We start from the raw sequence: 21721 nt of genomic DNA, 5'->3' as shown, positions 1-21721 counted from the left end.
GGGAGACTGATAGAGAAGAGAGCACAGCACTAGGGAGACTGATAGAGAAGCACAGCACTGGGGAGACTGATAGAGAAGCACAGCACTGGGGAGACTGATAGAGAAGGGAGCACAGCACTGGGGAGACTGATAGAGAAGGGAGCACAGCACTGGGGAGACTGATAGAGAAGCACAGCACTGGGGACACTGATAGAGAAGAGAGCACAGCACTGGGGAGACTGATAGAGAAGAGAGCACAGCACTGGGGACACTGATAGAGAAGAGAGCACAGCACTGGGGACACTGATAGAGAAGAGAGCACAGCACTGGGGACACTGATAGAGAAGAAAGGACAGCACTGGGGACACTGATAGAGAAGCACAGCACTGGGGAGACTGATAGAGAAGAGAGCACAGTACTGGGGACACTGATAGAGAAGAAAGCACAGCACTGGGGAGACTGATAGAGAAGAAAGCACAGCACTGGGGAGACTGATAGAGAAGAGAGCACAGCACTGGGGAGACTGATAGAGAATGGAGCACAGCACTGGGGGAGACTGATAGAGAAGAGAGCACAGCACTGGGGAGACTGATATAGAAGAGAGCACAGCACTGGGGAGACTGATAGAGAAGGGAGCACAGCACTGGGGAGACTGATAGAGAAGGGAGCACAGCACTGGGGAGACTGATAGAGAAGCACAGCACTGGGGACACTGATAGAGAAGAGAGCACAGCACTGGGGAGACTGATAGAGAAGAAAGCACAGCACTGGGGAGACTGATAGAGAAGGGAGCACAGCACTGGGGACACTGATAGAGAAGAGAGCACAGCACTGGGGACACTGATAGAGAAGAGAGCACAGCACTGGGAACACTGATAGACAAGCACAGCACTGGGGAGACTGATAGAGAAGGGAGCACAGCACTGGGTAGACTGATAGAGAAGGGAGCACAGCACTGGGGAGACTGATAGAGAAGCACAGCACTGGGGAGACTGATAGAGAGGGAGCACAGCACTGGGGACACTGATAGAGAAGAAAGCACAGCACTGGGGAGACTGATAGAGAAGAGAGCACAGCACTGGGGAGACTGATAGAGAAGCACAGCACTGGGGGAGACTGATAGAGAAGCACAGCACTGGGGAGACTGATAGAGAAGAAAGGACAGCACTGGGGAGACTGATAGAGAAGCAAGCACAGCACTGGGGAGACTGATAGAGAAGAAAGCACAGCACTGGGGAGATTGATAGAGAAGAAAGGACAGCACTGGGGACACTGATAGAGATGCACTGCACTGGGGAGACTGATAGAGAAGCAAGCACAGCACTGGGGAGACTGATAGAGAAGAAAGCACAGCACTGGGGAGACTGATAGAGAAGGGAGCACAGCACTGGGGAGACTGATAGAGAAGGGAGCACAGCACTGGGGACACTGATAGACAAGCACAGCACTGGGGAGACTGATAGAGAAGAGAGCACAGCACTGGAGAGACTGATAGAGAAGGGAGCACAGCACTGGGGAGACTGATAGAGAAGGGAGCACAGCACTGGGGACACTGATAGAGAAGAGAAGCACAGCACTGGGTAGACTGATAGAGAAGCACAGGGGACACTGATAGAGAAGAGAAGCACAGCACTGGGTAGACTGATAGAGAAGCACAGCACTGGGGAGACTGATAGAGAAGAAAGGACAGCACTGGGGAGACTGATAGAGAAGGGAGCACAGCACTGGGGACACTGATAGAGAAGAGAAGCACAGCACTGGGGACACTGATAGAGAAGAGAGCACAGCACTGGGAACACTGATAGACAAGCACAGCACTGGGGACACTGATAGAGAAGAGAGCACAGCACTGGGAACACTGATAGACAAGCACAGCACTGGGGAGACTGATAGAGAAGGGAGCACAGCACTGGGTAGACAGATAGAGAAGGGAGCACAGCACTGGGGAGACTGATAGAGAAGCACAGCACTGGGGAGACTGATAGAGAAGAAAGGACAGCACTGGGGAGACTGATAGAGAAGCAAGCACAGCACTGGGAACACTGATAGAGAAGAAAGCACAGCACTGGGGAGACTGATAGAGAAGGGAGCACAGCACTGGGGACACTGATAGAGAAGAGAGCACAGCACTGGGGAGACTGATATAGAAGAGAGCACAGCACTGGGGAGACTGATAGAGAAGGGAGCACAGCACTGGGGAGACTGATAGAGAAGGGAGCACAGCACTGGGGAGACTGATAGAGAAGAAAGGACAGCACTGGGGAGACTGATAGAGAAGAGAGCACAGCACTGGGGATACTGATAGACAAGCACAGCACTGGGGAGACAGATAGAGAAGAGAGAACAGCACTGGAGAGACTGATAGAGAAGGGAGCACAGCACTGGGGAGACTGATAGAGAAGGGAGCACAGCACTGGGGACACTGATAGAGAAGAAAGGACAGCACTGGGGAGACTGATAGAGAAGAGAGCACAGCACTGGGGAGACTGATAGAGAAGCACAGCACTGGGGAGACTGATAGAGAAGAGAGCACAGCACTGGGGAGACTGATAGAGAAGAGAGCACAGCACTGGGGAGACTGATAGAGGAGCACAGCACTGGGGAGACTGATAGAGAAGAAAGCACAGCACTGGGGAGACTGATAGAGAAGAAAGCACAGCACTGGGGAGACTGATAGAGAAGAAAGGACAGCACTGGGAACACTGATAGAGAAGAAAGCACAGCACTGGGGAGACTGACAGAGAAGAGAGCACAGCACTGGGGAGACTGATAGAGAAGAAAGGACAGCACTGGGGACACTGATAGAGAAGCACTGCACTGGGGAGACTGATAGAGAAGCACAGCACTGGGGAGACTGATAGAGAAGCACAGCACTGGGGAGACTGATAGAGAAGAGAGCACAGTACTGGGGAGACTGATAGAGAAGAGAGCACAGCACTGGGTAGACTGATAGAGAAGAGAGCACAGTACTGGGGAGACTGATAGAGAAGAGAGCACAGCACTGGGTAGACTGATAGAGAAGAGAGCACAGTACTGGGGACACTGATAGAGAAGAAAGCACAGCACTGGGGAGACTGATAGAGAAGAGAGCACAGCACTGGGGAGACTGATAGAGAAGAGAGCACAGCACTGGGGAGACTGATAGAGAAGAGAGCACAGCACTGGGGAGACTGATAGAGAAGAAAGCACAGCACTGGGGAGACTGATAGAGAAGGGAGCACAGCACTGGGGAGACTGATAGAGAAGCACAGCACTGGGGAGACTGATAGAGAAGGGAGCACAGCACTGGGGACACTGATAGAGAAGAGAGCACAGCACTGGGGACACTGATAGAGAAGAGAGCACAGCACTGGGAACACTGATAGACAAGCACAGCACTGGGGAGACTGATAGAGAAGAGAGCACAGCACTGGGGAGACTGATAGAGAAGAGAGCACAGCACTGGGGAGACTGATAGAGAAGCACAGCACTGGGGAGACTGATAGAGAAGAGAGCACAGCACTGGGGAGACTGATAGAGAAGAGAGCACAGCACTGGGGACACTGATAGAGAAGCACAGCACTGGGGAGACTGATAGAGAAGAAAGGACAGCACTGGGGAGACTGATAGAGAAGAGAGCACAGCACTGAGTAGACTGATAGAGAAGAAAGGACAGCACTGGGGACACTGATAGAGAAGCACAGCACTGGGGAGACTGATAGAGAAGAGAGCACAGCACTGGGGAGACTGATAGAGAAGAGAGCACAGCACTGGGAACACTGATAGACAAGCACAGCACTGGGGAGACTGATAGAGAAGAGAGCACAGCACTGGGGACACTGATAGAGAAGAGAGCACAGCACTGGGGAGACTGATAGAGAAGGGAGCACAGCACTGGGGAGACTGATAGAGAAGAGAGCACAGCACTGGGGAGACTGATAGAGAAGAGAGCACAGCACTGGGGAGACTGATAGAGAAACACAGCACTGGGGAGACTGATAGAGAAGAGAGCACAGCACTGGGGAGACTGATAGAGAAGCACAGCACTGGGGAGACTGATAGAGAAGAAAGGACAGCACTGGGGAGACTGATAGAGAAGAGAGCACAGCACTGGGGATACTGATAGACAAGCACAGCACTGGGGAGACAGATAGAGAAGAGAGAACAGCACTGGAGTGACTGATAGAGAAGGGAGCACAGCACTGGGGAGACTGATAGAGAAGGGAGCACAGCACTGGGGACACTGATAGAGAAGAAAGGACAGCACTGGGGAGACTGATAGAGAAGAGAGCACAGCACTGGGGAGACTGATAGAGAAGCACAGCACTGGGGAGACTGATAGAGAAGAGAGCACAGCACTGGGGAGACTGATAGAGAAGAGAGCACAGCACTGGGGAGACTGATAGAGGAGCACAGCACTGGGGACACTGATAGAGAAGCAAGCACAGCACTGGGGAGACTGATAGAGAAGAGAGCACAGCACTGGGGAGACTGATAGAGAAGCACAGCACTGGGGACACTGATAGAGAAGAAAGCACAGCACTGGGGAGACTGATAGAGAAGAGAGCACAGCACTGGGGAGACTGATAGAGAAGCACAGCACTGGGGAGACTGATAGAGAAGCACAGCACTGGGGAGACTGATAGAGAAGAAAGGACAGCACTGGGGAGACTGATAGAGAAGCAAGCACAGCACTGGGGAGACTGATAGAGAAGAAAGCACAGCACTGGGGAGACTGATAGAGAAGCACAGCACTGGGGAGACTGATAGAGAAGAGAGCACAGCACTGGGGAGACTGATAGAGAAGCACAGCACTGGGGAGACTGATAGAGAAGAGAGCACAGCACTGGGGACACTGATAGAGAAGAGAGCACAGCACTGGGGAGACTGATAGAGAAGAGAGCACAGCACTGGGGACACTGATAGAGAAGAGAGCACAGCACTGGGGACACTGATAGAGAAGAGAGCACAGCACTGGGGACACTGATAGAGAAGAAAGGACAGCACTGGGGACACTGATAGAGAAGCACAGCACTGGGGAGACTGATAGAGAAGAGAGCACAGTACTGGGGACACTGATAGAGAAGAAAGCACAGCACTGGGGAGACTGATAGAGAAGAAAGCACAGCACTGGGGAGACTGATAGAGAAGAGAGCACAGCACTGGGGAGACTGATAGAGAAGGGAGCACAGCACTGGGGAGACTGATAGAGAAGGGAGCACAGCACTGGGGAGACTGATAGAGAAGCACAGCACTGGGGACACTGAAAGAGAAGAGAGCACAGCACTGGGGACACTGATAGAGAAGAGAGCACAGCACTGGGGACATTGATAGACAAGCACAGCACTGGGGAGACTGATAGAGAAGAGAGCACAGCACTAGGGAGACTGATAGAGAAGCACAGCACTGGGGAGACTGATAGAGAAGCACAGCACTGGGGAGACTGATAGAGAAGGGAGCACAGCACTGGGGAGACTGATAGAGAAGGGAGCACAGCACTGGGGAGACTGATAGAGAAGCACAGCACTGGGGACACTGATAGAGAAGAGAGCACAGCACTGGGGAGACTGATAGAGAAGAGAGCACAGCACTGGGGACACTGATAGAGAAGAGAGCACAGCACTGGGGACACTGATAGAGAAGAGAGCACAGCACTGGGGACACTGATAGAGAAGAAAGGACAGCACTGGGGACACTGATAGAGAAGCACAGCACTGGGGAGACTGATAGAGAAGAGAGCACAGTACTGGGGACACTGATAGAGAAGAAAGCACAGCACTGGGGAGACTGATAGAGAAGAAAGCACAGCACTGGGGAGACTGATAGAGAAGAGAGCACAGCACTGGGGAGACTGATAGAGAATGGAGCACAGCACTGGGGAGACTGATAGAGAAGAGAGCACAGCACTGGGGAGACTGATATAGAAGAGAGCACAGCACTGGGGAGACTGATAGAGAAGGGAGCACAGCACTGGGGAGACTGATAGAGAAGGGAGCACAGCACTGGGGAGACTGATAGAGAAGCACAGCACTGGGGACACTGATAGAGAAGAGAGCACAGCACTGGGGAGACTGATAGAGAAGAAAGCACAGCACTGGGGAGACTGATAGAGAAGGGAGCACAGCACTGGGGTCACTGATAGAGAAGAGAGCACAGCACTGGGGACACTGATAGAGAAGAGAGCACAGCACTGGGAACACTGATAGACAAGCACAGCACTGGGGAGACTGATAGAGAAGGGAGCACAGCACTGGGTAAACTGATAGAGAAGGGAGCACAGCACTGGGGAGACTGATAGAGAAGCACAGCACTGGGGAGACTGATAGAGAGGGAGCACAGCACTGGGGACACTGATAGAGAAGAAAGCACAGCACTGGGGAGACTGATAGAGAAGAGAGCACAGCACTGGGGAGACTGATAGAGAAGCACAGCACTGGGGAGACTGATAGAGAAGCACAGCACTGGGGAGACTGATAGAGAAGAAAGGACAGCACTGGGGAGACTGATAGAGAAGCAAGCACAGCACTGGGGAGACTGATAGAGAAGAAAGCACAGCACTGGGGAGATTGATAGAGAAGAAAGGACAGCACTGGGGACACTGATAGAGAAGCACTGCACTGGGGAGACTGATAGAGAAGCAAGCACAGCACTGGGGAGACTGATAGAGAAGAAAGCACAGCACTGGGGAGACTGATAGAGAAGGGAGCACAGCACTGGGGAGACTGATAGAGAAGGGAGCACAGCACTGGGGACACTGATAGACAAGCACAGCACTGGGGAGACTGATAGAGAAGAGAGCACAGCACTGGAGAGACTGATAGAGAAGGGAGCACAGCACTGGGGAGACTGATAGAGAAGGGAGCACAGCACTGGGGACACTGATAGAGAAGAGAAGCACAGCACTGGGTAGACTGATAGAGAAGCACAGCACTGGGGACACTGATAGAGAAGAGAAGCACAGCACTGGGTAGACTGATAGAGAAGCACAGCACTGGGGAGACTGATAGAGAAGAAAGGACAGCACTGGGGAGACTGATAGAGAAGGGAGCACAGCACTGGGGACACTGATAGAGAAGAGAAGCACAGCACTGGGGACACTGATAGAGAAGAGAGCACAGCACTGGGAACACTGATAGACAAGCACAGCACTGGGGACACTGATAGAGAAGAGAGCACAGCACTGGGAACACTGATAGACAAGCACAGCACTGGGGAGACTGATAGAGAAGGGAGCACAGCACTGGGTAGACAGATAGAGAAGGGAGCACAGCACTGGGGAGACTGATAGAGAAGCACAGCACTGGGGAGACTGATAGAGAAGAAAGGACAGCACTGGGGAGACTGATAGAGAAGCAAGCACAGCACTGGGAACACTGATAGAGAAGAAAGCACAGCACTGGGGAGACTGATAGAGAAGGGAGCACAGCACTGGGGACACTGATAGAGAAGAGAGCACAGCACTGGGGAGACTGATATAGAAGAGAGCACAGCACTGGGGAGACTGATAGAGAAGGGAGCACAGCACTGGGGAGACTGATAGAGAAGGGAGCACAGCACTGGGGAGACTGATAGAGAAGAAAGGACAGCACTGGGGAGACTGATAGAGAAGAGAGCACAGCACTGGGGATACTGATAGACAAGCACAGCACTGGGGAGACAGATAGAGAAGAGAGAACAGCACTGGAGAGACTGATAGAGAAGGGAGCACAGCACTGGGGAGACTGATAGAGAAGGGAGCACAGCACTGGGGACACTGATAGAGAAGAAAGGACAGCACTGGGGAGACTGATAGAGAAGAGAGCACAGCACTGGGGAGACTGATAGAGAAGCACAGCACTGGGGAGACTGATAGAGAAGAGAGCACAGCACTGGGGAGACTGATAGAGAAGAGAGCACAGCACTGGGGAGACTGATAGAGAAGCACAGCACTGGGGAGACTGATAGAGGAGCACAGCACTGGGGAGACTGATAGAGAAGAAAGCACAGCACTGGGGAGACTGATAGAGAAGAAAGCACAGCACTGGGGAGACTGATAGAGAAGAAAGGACAGCACTGGGAACACTGATAGAGAAGAAAGCACAGCACTGGGGAGACTGACAGAGAAGAGAGCACAGCACTGGGGAGACTGATAGAGAAGAAAGGACAGCACTGGGGACACTGATAGAGAAGCACTGCACTGGGGAGACTGATAGAGAAGCACAGCACTGGGGAGACTGATAGAGAAGCACAGCACTGGGGAGACTGATAGAGAAGAGAGCACAGTACTGGGGAGACTGATAGAGAAGAGAGCACAGCACTGGGTAGACTGATAGAGAAGAGAGCACAGTACTGGGGAGACTGATAGAGAAGAGAGCACAGCACTGGGTAGACTGATAGAGAAGAGAGCACAGTACTGGGGACACTGATAGAGAAGAAAGCACAGCACTGGGGAGACTGATAGAGAAGAGAGCACAGCACTGGGGAGACTGATAGAGAAGAGAGCACAGCACTGGGGAGACTGATAGAGAAGAGAGCACAGCACTGGGGAGACTGATAGAGAAGAAAGCACAGCACTGGGGAGACTGATAGAGAAGGGAGCACAGCACTGGGGAGACTGATAAAGAAGCACAGCACTGGGGAGACTGATAGAGAAGGGAGCACAGCACTGGGGACACTGATAGAGAAGAGAGCACAGCACTGGGGACACTGATAGAGAAGAGAGCACAGCACTGGGAACACTGATAGACAAGCACAGCACTGGGGAGACTGATAGAGAAGAGAGCACAGCACTGGGGAGACTGATAGAGAAGAGAGCACAGCACTGGGGAGACTGATAGAGAAGCACAGCACTGGGGAGACTGATAGAGAAGAGAGCACAGCACTGGGGAGACTGATAGAGAAGAGAGCACAGCACTGGGGACACTGATAGAGAAGCACAGCACTGGGGAGACTGATAGAGAAGAAAGGACAGCACTGGGGAGACTGATAGAGAAGAGAGCACAGCACTGAGTAGACTGATAGAGAAGAAAGGACAGCACTGGGGACACTGATAGAGAAGCACAGCACTGGGGAGACTGATAGAGAAGGGAGCACAGCACTGGGGACACTGATAGAGAAGAGAGCACAGCACTGGGGAGACTGATAGAGAAGGGAGCACAGCACTGGGGAGACTGATAGAGAAGAGAGCACAGCACTGGGGAGACTGATAGAGAAGAGAGCACAGCACTGGGAACACTGATAGACAAGCACAGCACTGGGGAGACTGATAGAGAAGAGAGCACAGCACTGGGGACACTGATAGAGAAGAGAGCACAGCACTGGGGAGACTGATAGAGAAGGGAGCACAGCACTGGGGAGACTGATAGAGAAGAGAGCACAGCACTGGGGAGACTGATAGAGAAGAGAGCACAGCACTGGGGAGACTGATAGAGAAACACAGCACTGGGGAGACTGATAGAGAAGAGAGCACAGCACTGGGGAGACTGATAGAGAAGCACAGCACTGGGGAGACTGATAGAGAAGAAAGGACAGCACTGGGGAGACTGATAGAGAAGAGAGCACAGCACTGGGAACACTGATAGAGAAGAAAGCACAGCACTGGGGAGACTGATAGAGAAGGGAGCACAGCACTGGGGACACTGATAGAGAAGAGAGCACAGCACTGGGGAGACTGATATAGAAGAGAGCACAGCACTGGGGAGACTGATAGAGAAGGGAGCACAGCACTGGGGAGACTGATAGAGAAGGGAGCACAGCACTGGGGAGACTGATAGAGAAGGGAGCACAGCACTGGGGAGACTGATAGAGAAGCACAGCACTGGGGAGACTGAGAGAAGAGAGCACAGCACTGGGGACACTGATAGAGAAGAAAGCACAGCACTGGGGAGACTGATAGAGAAGAGAAGCACAGCACTGGGTAGACTGATAGAGAAGCACAGCACTGGGGACACTGATAGAGAAGAGAAGCACAGCACTGGGTAGACTGATAGAGAAGCACAGCACTGGGGAGACTGATAGAGAAGAAAGGACAGCACTGGGGAGACTGATAGAGAAGAGAGCACAGCACTGGGAACACTGATAGAGAAGAAAGCACAGCACTGGGGAGACTGATAGAGAAGAAAGGACAGCACTGGGGAGACTGACAGAGAAGAGAGCACAGCACTGGGGAGACTGATAGAGAAGAGAGCACAGCACTGGGTAGACTGATAGAGAAGAGAGCACAGTACTGGGGAGACTGATAGAGAAGAGAGCACAGCACTGGGTAGACTGATAGAGAAGAGAGCACAGTACTGGGGACACTGATAGAGAAGAGAGCACAGCACTGGGGAGACTGATAGAGAAGAGAGCACAGCACTGGGTAGACTGATAGAGAAGAAAGCACAGCACTGGGGAGACTGATAGAGAAGAAAGGACAGCACTGGGGAGACTGATAGAGAAGAAAGGACAGCACTGGGGAGACTGACAGAGAAGAGAGCACAGCACTGGGGACACTGATAGAGAAGAGAAGCACAGCACTGGGTAGACTGATAGAGAAGAGAAGCACAGCACTGGGGAGATTGATAGAGAAGAAAGGACAGCACTGGGGACACTGATAGAGAAGCACTGCACTGGGGAGACTGATAGAGAAGAGAGCACAGCACTGGGTAGACTGATAGAGAAGAGAGCACAGTACTGGGGACACTGATAGAGAAGCACTGCACTGGGGAGACTGATAGAGAAGCACAGCACTGGGGAGACTGATAGAGAAGCACAGCACTGGGGAGACTGATAGAGAAGAGAGCACAGTACTGGGTAGACTGATAGAGAAGAGAGCACAGTACTGGGGACACTGATAGAGAAGAGAGCACAGCACTGGGGAGACTGATAGAGAAGAGAGCACAGCACTGGGTAGACTGATAGAGAAGAAAGCACAGCACTGGGGAGACTGATAGAGAAGAAAGGACAGCACTGGGGAGACTGATAGAGAAGAAAGGACAGCACTGGGGAGACTGACAGAGAAGAGAGCACAGTACTGGGGAGACTGATAGAGAAGAGAGCACAGCACTGGGTAGACTGATAGAGAAGAGAGCACAGCACTGGGGAGACTGATAGAGAAGAAAGGACAGCACTGGGGAGACTGATAGAGAAGCAAGCACAGCACTGGGAACACTGATAGAGAAGAAAGCACAGCACTGGGGAGACTGATAGAGAAGAGAGCACAGCACTGGGGAGACTGATATAGAAGAGAGCACAGCACTGGGGAGACTGATAGAGAAGGGAGCACAGCACTGGGGAGACTGATAGAGAAGGGAGCACAGCACTGGGGAGACTGATAGAGAAGCACAGCACTGGGGACACTGATAGAGAAGAGAGCACAGCACTGGGGAGACTGATAGAGAAGAAAGCACAGCACTGGGGAGACTGATAGAGAAGGGAGCACAGCACTGGGGACACTGATAGAGAAGAGAGCACAGCACTGGGGACACTGATAGAGAAGAGAGCACAGCACTGGGAACACTGATAGACAAGCACAGCACTGGGGAGACTGATAGAGAAGGGAGCACAGCACTGGGTAGACTGATAGAGAAGGGAGCACAGCACTGGGGAGACTGATAGAGAAGCACAGCACTGGGGAGACTGATAGAGAGGGAGCACAGCACTGGGGACACTGATAGAGAAGAAAGCACAGCACTGGGGAGACTGATAGAGAAGAGAGCACAGCACTGGGGAGACTGATAGAGAAGCACAGCACTGGGGAGACTGATAGAGAAGCACAGCACTGGGGAGACTGATAGAGAAGAAAGGACAGCACTGGGGAGACTGATAGAGAAGCAAGCACAGCACTGGGGAGACTGATAGAGAAGAAAGCACAGCACTGGGGAGATTGATAGAGAAGAAAGGACAGCACTGGGGACACTGATAGAGAAGCACTGCACTGGGGAGACTGATAGAGAAGCAAGCACAGCACTGGGGAGACTGATAGAGAAGAAAGCACAGCACTGGGGAGACTGATAGAGAAGGGAGCACAGCACTGGGTAGACTGATAGAGAAGAAAGCACAGCACTGGGGAGACTGATAGAGAAGAAAGGACAGCACTGGGGAGACTGATAGAGAAGAGAGCACAGCACTGGGGAGACTGATAGAGAAGAGAGCACAGCACTGGGGAGACTGATAGAGAAGCACAGCACTGGGGAGACTGATAGAGAAGAGAGCACAGCACTGGGGAGACTGATAGAGAAGAGAGCACAGCACTGGGGAGACTGATAGAGAAGCACAGCACTGGGGAGACTGATAGAGAAGAAAGGACAGCACTGGGGAGACTGATAGAGAAGCAAGCACAGCACTGGGAACACTGATAGAGAAGAAAGCACAGCACTGGGGAGACTGATAGAGAAGAGAGCACAGCACTGGGGAGACTGATATAGAAGAGAGCACAGCACTGGGGAGACTGATAGAGAAGGGAGCACAGCACTGGGGAGACTGATAGAGAAGGGAGCACAGCACTGGGGAGACTGATAGAGAAGCACAGCACTGGGGACACTGATAGAGAAGAGAGCACAGCACTGGGGAGACTGATAGAGAAGAAAGCACAGCACTGGGGAGACTGATAGAGAAGGGAGCACAGCACTGGGGACACTGATAGAGAAGAGAGCACAGCACTGGGGACACTGATAGAGAAGAGAGCACAGCACTGGGAACACTGATAGACAAGCACAGCACTGGGGAGACTGATAGAGAAGGGAGCACAGCACTGGGTAGACTGATAGAGAAGGGAGCACAGCACTGGGGAGACTGATAGAGAAGCACAGCACTGGGGAGACTGATAGAGAGGGAGCACAGCACTGGGGACACTGATAGAGAAGAAAGCACAGCACTGGGGAGACTGATAGAGAAGAGAGCACAGCACTGGGGAGACTGATAGAGAAGCACAGCACTGGGGAGACTGATAGAGAAGCACAGCACTGGGGAGACTGATAGAGAAGAAAGGACAGCACTGGGGAGACTGATAGAGAAGCAAGCACAGCACTGGGGAGACTGATAGAGAAGAAAGCACAGCACTGGGGAGATTGATAGAGAAGAAAGGACAGCACTGGGGACACTGATAGAGAAGCACTGCACTGGGGAGACTGATAGAGAAGCAAGCACAGCACTGGGGAGACTGATAGAGAAGAAAGCACAGCACTGGGGAGACTGATAGAGAAGGGAGCACAGCACTGGGGAGACTGATAGAGAAGGGAGCACAGCACTGGGGACACTGATAGACAAGCACAGCACTGGGGAGACTGATAGAGAAGAGAGCACAGCACTGGAGAGACTGATAGAGAAGGGAGCACAGCACTGGGGAGACTGATAGAGAAGGGAGCACAGCACTGGGGACACTGATAGAGAAGAGAAGCACAGCACTGGGTAGACTGATAGAGAAGCACAGCACTGGGGAGACTGATAGAGAAGAAAGGACAGCACTGGGGACACTGATAGAGAAGAGAGCACAGCACTGGGAACACTGATAGAGAAGAAAGCACAGCACTGGGGAGACTGATAGAGAAGGGAGCACAGCACTGGGGACACTGATAGAGAAGAGAGCACAGCACTGGGGACACTGATAGAGAAGAGAGCACAGCACTGGGAACACTGATAGAGAAGGGAGCACAGCACTGGGGACACTGATAGAGAAGAGAGCACAGCACTGGGGAGACTGATATAGAAGAGAGCACAGCACTGGGGAGACTGATAGAGAAGGGAGCACAGCACTGGGGAGACTGATAGAGAAGGGAGCACAGCACTGGGGAGACTGATAGAGAAGAAAGGACAGCACTGGGGAGACTGATAGAGAAGAGAGCACAGCACTGGGGATACTGATAGACAAGCACAGCACTGGGGAGACAGATAGAGAAGAGAGAACAGCACTGGAGAGACTGATAGAGAAGGGAGCACAGCACTGGGGAGACTGATAGAGAAGGGAGCACAGCACTGGGGACACTGATAGAGAAGAAAGGACAGCACTGGGGAGACTGATAGAGAAGAGAGCACAGCACTGGGGAGACTGATAGAGAAGCACAGCACTGGGGAGACTGATAGAGAAGAGAGCACAGCACTGGGGAGACTGATAGAGAAGAGAGCACAGCACTGGGGAGACTGATAGAGAAGCACAGCACTGGGGAGACTGATAGAGGAGCACAGCACTGGGGAGACTGATAGAGAAGAAAGCACAGCACTGGGGAGACTGATAGAGAAGAAAGCACAGCACTGGGGAGACTGATAGAGAAGAAAGGACAGCACTGGGAACACTGATAGAGAAGAAAGCACAGCACTGGGGAGACTGACAGAGAAGAGAGCACAGCACTGGGGAGACTGATAGAGAAGAAAGGACAGCACTGGGGACACTGATAGAGAAGCACTGCACTGGGGAGACTGATAGAGAAGCACAGCACTGGGGAGACTGATAGAGAAGCACAGCACTGGGGAGACTGATAGAGAAGAGAGCACAGTACTGGGGAGACTGATAGAGAAGAGAGCACAGCACTGGGTAGACTGATAGAGAAGAGAGCACAGTACTGGGGAGACTGATAGAGAAGAGAGCACAGCACTGGGTAGACTGATAGAGAAGAGAGCACAGTACTGGGGACACTGATAGAGAAGAAAGCACAGCACTGGGGAGACTGATAGAGAAGAGAGCACAGCACTGGGGAGACTGATAGAGAAGAGAGCACAGCACTGGGGAGACTGATAGAGAAGAGAGCACAGCACTGGGGAGACTGATAGAGAAGAAAGCACAGCACTGGGGAGACTGATAGAGAAGGGAGCACAGCACTGGGGAGACTGATAGAGAAGCACAGCACTGGGGAGACTGATAGAGAAGGGAGCACAGCACTGGGGACACTGATAGAGAAGAGAGCACAGCACTGGGGACACTGATAGAGAAGAGAGCACAGCACTGGGAACACTGATAGACAAGCACAGCACTGGGGAGACTGATAGAGAAGAGAGCACAGCACTGGGGAGACTGATAGAGAAGAGAGCACAGCACTGGGGAGACTGATAGAGAAGCACAGCACTGGGGAGACTGATAGAGAAGAGAGCACAGCACTGGGGAGACTGATAGAGAAGAGAGCACAGCACTGGGGACACTGATAGAGAAGCACAGCACTGGGGAGACTGATAGAGAAGAAAGGACAGCACTGGGGAGACTGATAGAGAAGAGAGCACAGCACTGGGTAGACTGATAGAGAAGAAAGGACAGCACTGGGGACACTGATAGAGAAGCACAGCACTGGGGAGACTGATAGAGAAGGGAGCACAGCACTGGGGACACTGATAGAGAAGAGAGCACAGCACTGGGGAGACTGATAGAGAAGGGAGCACAGCACTGGGGAGACTGATAGAGAAGAGAGCACAGCACTGGGGAGACTGATAGAGAAGCACAGCACTGGGGAGACTGATAGAGGAGCACAGCACTGGGGAGACTGATAGAGAAGAAAGCACAGCACTGGGGAGACTGATAGAGAAGAAAGCACAGCACTGGGGAGACTGATAGAGAAGAAAGGACAGCACTGGGAACACTGATAGAGAAGAAAGCACAGCACTGGGGAGACTGACAGAGAAGAGAGCACAGCACTGGGGAGACTGATAGAGAAGAAAGGACAGCACTGGGGACACTGATAGAGAAGCACTGCACTGGGGAGACTGATAGAGAAGCACAGCACTGGGGAGACTGATAGAGAAGCACAGCACTGGGGAGACTGATAGAGAAGAGAGCACAGTACTGGGGAGACTGATAGAGAAGAGAGCACAGCACTGGGTAGACTGATAGAGAAGAGAGCACAGTACTGGGGAGACTGATAGAGAAGAGAGCACAGCACTGGGTAGACTGATAGAGAAGAGAGCACAGTACTGGGGACACTGATAGAGAAGAAAGCACAGCACTGGGGAGACTGATAGAGAAGAGAGCACAGCACTGGGGAGACTGATAGAGAAGAGAGCACAGCACTGGGGAGACTGATAGAGAAGAGAGCACAGCACTGGGGAGACTGATAGAGAAGGGAGCACAGCACTGGGGAGACTGATAGAGAAGGGAGCACAGCACTGGGGAGACTGATAGAGAAGCACAGCACTGGGGAGACTGATAGAGAAGAAAGGACAGCACTGGGGAGACTGATAGAGAAGAGAGCACAGCACTGGGAACACTGATAGAGAAGAAAGCACAGCACTGGGGAGACTGATATAGAAGAGAGCACAGCACTGGGGAGACTGATAGAGAAGGGAGCACAGCACTGGGGAGACTGATAGAGAAGGGAGCACAGCACTGGGGAGACTGATAGAGAAGGGAGCACAGCACTGGGGAGACTGATAGAGAAGCACAGCACTGGGGAGACTGATAGAGAAGAAAGGACAGCACTGGGGACAATGATAGAGAAGAGAGCACAGCACTGGGAACACTGATAGAGAAGCACAGCACTGGGGAGACTGATAGAGAAGAGAGCACAGCACTGGGGACACTGATAGAGAAGAAAGCACAGCACTGGGGAGACTGATAGAGAAGAGAGCACAGCACTGGGGAGACTGATAGAGAAGAGAGCACAGCACTGGGGACACTGATAGAGAAGCACAGCACTGGGGAGACTGATAGAGAAGAGAGCACAGCACTGGGAACACTGATAGACAAGCACAGCACTGGGGAGACTGATAGAGAAGAGAGCACAGCACTGGGGAGACTGATAGAGAAGCACAGCACTGGGGAGACTGATAGAGAAGAGAGCACAGCACTGGGGACACTGATAGAGAAGAGAGCACAGCACTGGGGACACTGATAGAGAAGAAAGGACAGCACTGGGGACACTGATAGAGAAGCACAGCACTGGGGAGACTGATAGAGAAGAGAGCACAGTACTGGGGACACTGATAGAGAAGAAAGCACAGCACTGGGGAGACTGATAGAGAAGAAAGCACAGCACTGGGGAGACTGATAGAGAAGAGAGCACAGCACTGGGGAGACTGATAGAGAAGGGAGCACAGCACTGGGGAGACTGATAGAGAAGGGAGCACAGCACTGGGGAGACTGATAGAGAAGCACAGCACTGGGGACACTGAAAGAGAAGAGAGCACAGCACTGGGGACACTGATAGAGAAGAGAGCACAGCACTGGGGACATTGATAGACAAGCACAGCACTGGGGAGACTGATAGAGAAGAGAGCACAGCACTAGGGAGACTGATAGAGAAGCACAGCACTGGGGAGACTGATAGAGAAGCACAGCACTGGGGAGACTGATAGAGAAGGGAGCACAGCACTGGGGAGACTGATAGAGAAGGGAGCACAGCACTGGGGAGACTGATAGAGAAGCACAGCACTGGGGACACTGATAGAGAAGAGAGCACAGCACTGGGGAGACTGATAGAGAAGAAAGCACAGCACTGGGGAGACTGATAGAGAAGGGAGCACAGCACTGGGGACACTGATAGAGAAGAGAGCACAGCACTGGGGACACTGATAGAGAAGAGAGCACAGCACTGGGAACACTGATAGACAAGCACAGCACTGGGGAGACTGATAGAGAAGGGAGCACAGCACTGGGTAGACTGATAGAGAAGGGAGCACAGCACTGGGGAGACTGATAGAGAAGCACAGCACTGGGGAGACTGATAGAGAGGGAGCACAGCACTGGGGACACTGATAGAGAAGAAAGCACAGCACTGGGGAGACTGATAGAGAAGAGAGCACAGCACTGGGGAGACTGATAGAGAAGCACAGCACTGGGGAGACTGATAGAGAAGCACAGCACTGGGGAGACTGATAGAGAAGAAAGGACAGCACTGGGGAGACTGATAGAGAAGCAAGCACAGCACTGGGGAGACTGATAGAGAAGAAAGCACAGCACTGGGGAGATTGATAGAGAAGAAAGGACAGCACTGGGGACACTGATAGAGAAGCACTGCACTGGGGAGACTGATAGAGAAGCAAGCACAGCACTGGGGAGACTGATAGAGAAGAAAGCACAGCACTGGGGAGACTGATAGAGAAGGGAGCACAGCACTGGGGAGACTGATAGAGAAGGGAGCACAGCACTGGGGACACTGATAGACAAGCACAGCACTGGGGAGACTGATAGAGAAGAGAGCACAGCACTGGAGAGACTGATAGAGAAGGGAGCACAGCACTGGGGAGACTGATAGAGAAGGGAGCACAGCACTGGGGACACTGATAGAGAAGAGAAGCACAGCACTGGGTAGACTGATAGAGAAGCACAGCACTGGGGACACTGATAGAGAAGAGAAGCACAGCACTGGGTAGACTGATAGAGAAGCACAGCACTGGGGAGACTGATAGAGAAGAAAGGACAGCACTGGGGACACTGATAGAGAAGAGAGCACAGCACTGGGAACACTGATAGAGAAGAAAGCACAGCACTGGGGAGACTGATAGAGAAGGGAGCACAGCACTGGGGACACTGATAGAGAAGAGAGCACAGCACTGGGGACACTGATAGAGAAGAGAGCACAGCACTGGGAACACTGATAGACAAGCACAGCACTGGGGAGACTGATAGAGAAGGGAGCACAGCACTGGGTAGACAGATAGAGAAGGGAGCACAGCACTGGGGAGACTGATAGAGAAGCACAGCACTGGGGAGACTGATAGAGAAGAAAGGACAGCACTGGGGAGACTGATAGAGAAGCAAGCACAGCACTGGGAACACTGATAGAGAAGAAAGCACAGCACTGGGGAGACTGATAGAGAAGGGAGCACAGCACTGGGGACACTGATAGAGAAGAGAGCACAGCACTGGGGAGACTGATATAGAAGAGAGAACAGCACTGGAGAGACTGATAGAGAAGGGAGCACAGCACTGGGGAGACTGATAGAGAAGGGAGCACAGCACTGGGGACACTGATAGAGAAGAAAGGACAGCACTGGGGAGACTGATAGAGAAGAGAGCACAGCACTGGGGAGACTGATAGAGAAGAGAGCACAGCACTGGGGAGACTGATAGAGAAGCACAGCACTGGGGAGACTGATAGAGGAGCACAGCACTGGGGAGACTGATAGAGAAGAAAGCACAGCACTGGGGAGACTGATAGAGAAGAAAGCACAGCACTGGGGAGACTGATAGAGAAGAAAGGACAGCACTGGGAACACTGATAGAGAAGAAAGCACAGCACTGGGGAGACTGACAGAGAAGAGAGCACAGCACTGGGGAGACTGATAGAGAAGAAAGGACAGCACTGGGGACACTGATAGAGAAGCACTGCACTGGGGAGACTGATAGAGAAGCACAGCACTGGGGAGACTGATAGAGAAGCACAGCACTGGGGAGACTGATAGAGAAGAGAGCACAGTACTGGGGAGACTGATAGAGAAGAGAGCACAGCACTGGGTAGACTGATAGAGAAGAGAGCACAGTACTGGGGAGACTGATAGAGAAGAGAGCACAGCACTGGGTAGACTGATAGAGAAGAGAGCACAGTACTGGGGACACTGATAGAGAAGAAAGCACAGCACTGGGGAGACTGATAGAGAAGAGAGCACAGCACTGGGGAGACTGATAGAGAAGAGAGCACAGCACTGGGGAGACTGATAGAGAAGAGAGCACAGCACTGGGGAGACTGATAGAGAAGAAAGCACAGCACTGGGGAGACTGATAGAGAAGGGAGCACAGCACTGGGGAGACTGATAGAGAAGCACAGCACTGGGGAGACTGATAGAGAAGGGAGCACAGCACTGGGGACACTGATAGAGAAGAGAGCACAGCACTGGGGAGACTGATAGAGAAGAGAGCACAGCACTGGGGACACTGATAGAGAAGCACAGCACTGGGGAGAGTGATAGAGAAGAAAGCACAGCACTGGGGAGACTGATAGAGAAGAGAGCACAGCACTGGGGAGACTGATAGAGAAGAAAGCACAGCACTGGGGAGACTGATAGAGAAGAGAGCACAGCACTGGGGAGACTGATAGAGAAGAGAGCACAGCACTGGGGACACTGATAGAGAAGCACAGCACTGGGGAGACTGATAGAGAAGAAAGCACAGCACTGGGGAGACTGATAGAGAAGAGAGCACAGCACTGGGGAGACTGATAGAGAAGAGAGCACAGCACTGGGGAGACAGATCAGTGTAACAGAGATTAGAAGTCGCCCATAGCAACCAATGAGCATTAATGTAGCATTTATCAAGTACATTCTATATAATGATAGCTAGAAAATTGGTTGCTATCGGTAACCTCTCCTCTCTTTAGAAGCTTTGATCTATCTTCTCATTATAAGAAGAGGAGTTACAGGTAAATATATATTGTTCAGTTATAACTGAAGGACCGAAAGTAATTCTCCAGTTACATGTAATATGCTTTACAGATTCCTCTCTGTGCTGTCAGTCAGTCAGTATGTACGAAAGGACTTAGGGCAGATTCAGACCCAGTCACAAGCGCTGAGTGCTCGCAACCGGGTCGATGGTGGCCCACAGCGCATGCGCACGATGGAGTCGGTTCCGTTGTGCGCATGCGCGTGACCCGGCTAGCGATGGGCAATCAGTCGCTCCGGGTCTCGCTCCAAAGGGGGCGAGCTGTCGATGTTGAGTGACAGCTCGCCCCGTTTGGTGGGCAGGCCAGGGGTGGCTGCCCAAACGGAGGCGTTCCCATGAGAACGCCTGCCATTTGGGGGTGGCCCCACTGACATCACAAGTGATGTCAGTGGAGAACTTCCGGCTCTGTTAAAGCCGAAAGCTCTCTGGGGCTTGCAAAGAACGAGACCCTACCACAAGGTTTTCGTCGCAAGCCCAATGGTCGCGATGGTCTTGACCATCGCAACTATCATCATGGCCGCTCGCTACAGCTGTGGGTGGTCACCGACAGCTATGCAAGCGGCCAAGATGCTGCACCAATAAAAAAAAAAAGCCCGGCCCTGATTCAGAGCGAGCGCTCTGTCATAGTGAACGGCTCTGAATCAGGCCATTAGGGCAGATTCACTATGGATCACAACTGCGTATGCACGCAGTTCAACTGCAATATTATGCTAATCCATTGCAATCATATGCTAATCCATTGCGATAACATGGAGTACCATCGCAGCCTCACACACACCTGTAACATGGAGTACCATCGCAGCCTCACGCACACCTGTAACATGGAGTACCATCGCAGCCTCACGCACACCTGTAACAAGGAGTACCATCGCAGCCTCACGCACACCTGTAACATGGAGTACCATCGCAGCCTCACGCACACCTGTAACATGGAGTACCATCGCAGCCTCACGCACACCTGTAACAAGGAGTACCATCGCAGCCTCACGCACACCTGTAACATGGAGTACCATCGCAGCCTCACACACACCTGTAACATGGAGTACCATCGCAGCCTCACACACACCTGCACAAGCTCTGACCTTTCTCAGGAATTCCTAACTTCCATGGGATCATTCATCCCTCCAGTAATGCAAAGGGAATGAATATACATGCGGGACAGAGAAGAAGAAGTACTGATTTCCCCATCTGTGTTCTGGCTCCATTTGTTATAATGTGTAAGGATCAATGATCCCTACAGCCTATATTTCTCCATTTACTGTACAGGTTGAGTCTCCCATATACAAAATGCTTAGGACCAGGGATATTTTGGATAACAGAATATTTCGTATTTTGGAATATTTGCATATCATAATGACATCTTGGGAATGGGACCCCAATATACACACAGAATGCATTTATGTTTCATATACACCTTATACACACAGCCTGAAGGTAATTGTCTAAGGCACAAATTATTACAAATATTGTATACAAAGTTTGTGTACATTGAACCATCAAAAATCAAAGGTT

General features: G+C 52.0%; 1 protein-coding gene across 3 annotated transcripts in view; it reads right to left on the bottom strand.

The window, feature by feature from the left end:
• Positions 1-21721, bottom strand: part of EML5 (EMAP like 5) — a 256157-nt gene that overhangs the window by 55582 nt on the left and 178854 nt on the right. The gene's annotated exons all lie outside the window — the stretch shown is intronic.

The sequence above is a fragment of the Taudactylus pleione genome, unplaced genomic scaffold (genome assembly GCF_031769625.1).
Source record: "Taudactylus pleione unplaced genomic scaffold, aTauple2 ptg000894l, whole genome shotgun sequence".
Lineage (NCBI taxonomy): Eukaryota > Metazoa > Chordata > Amphibia > Anura > Myobatrachidae > Taudactylus > Taudactylus pleione.
The sequence above is the reverse complement of the archived record's forward strand: the minus strand, read 5'-3'. Positions and strand labels throughout refer to the sequence as shown.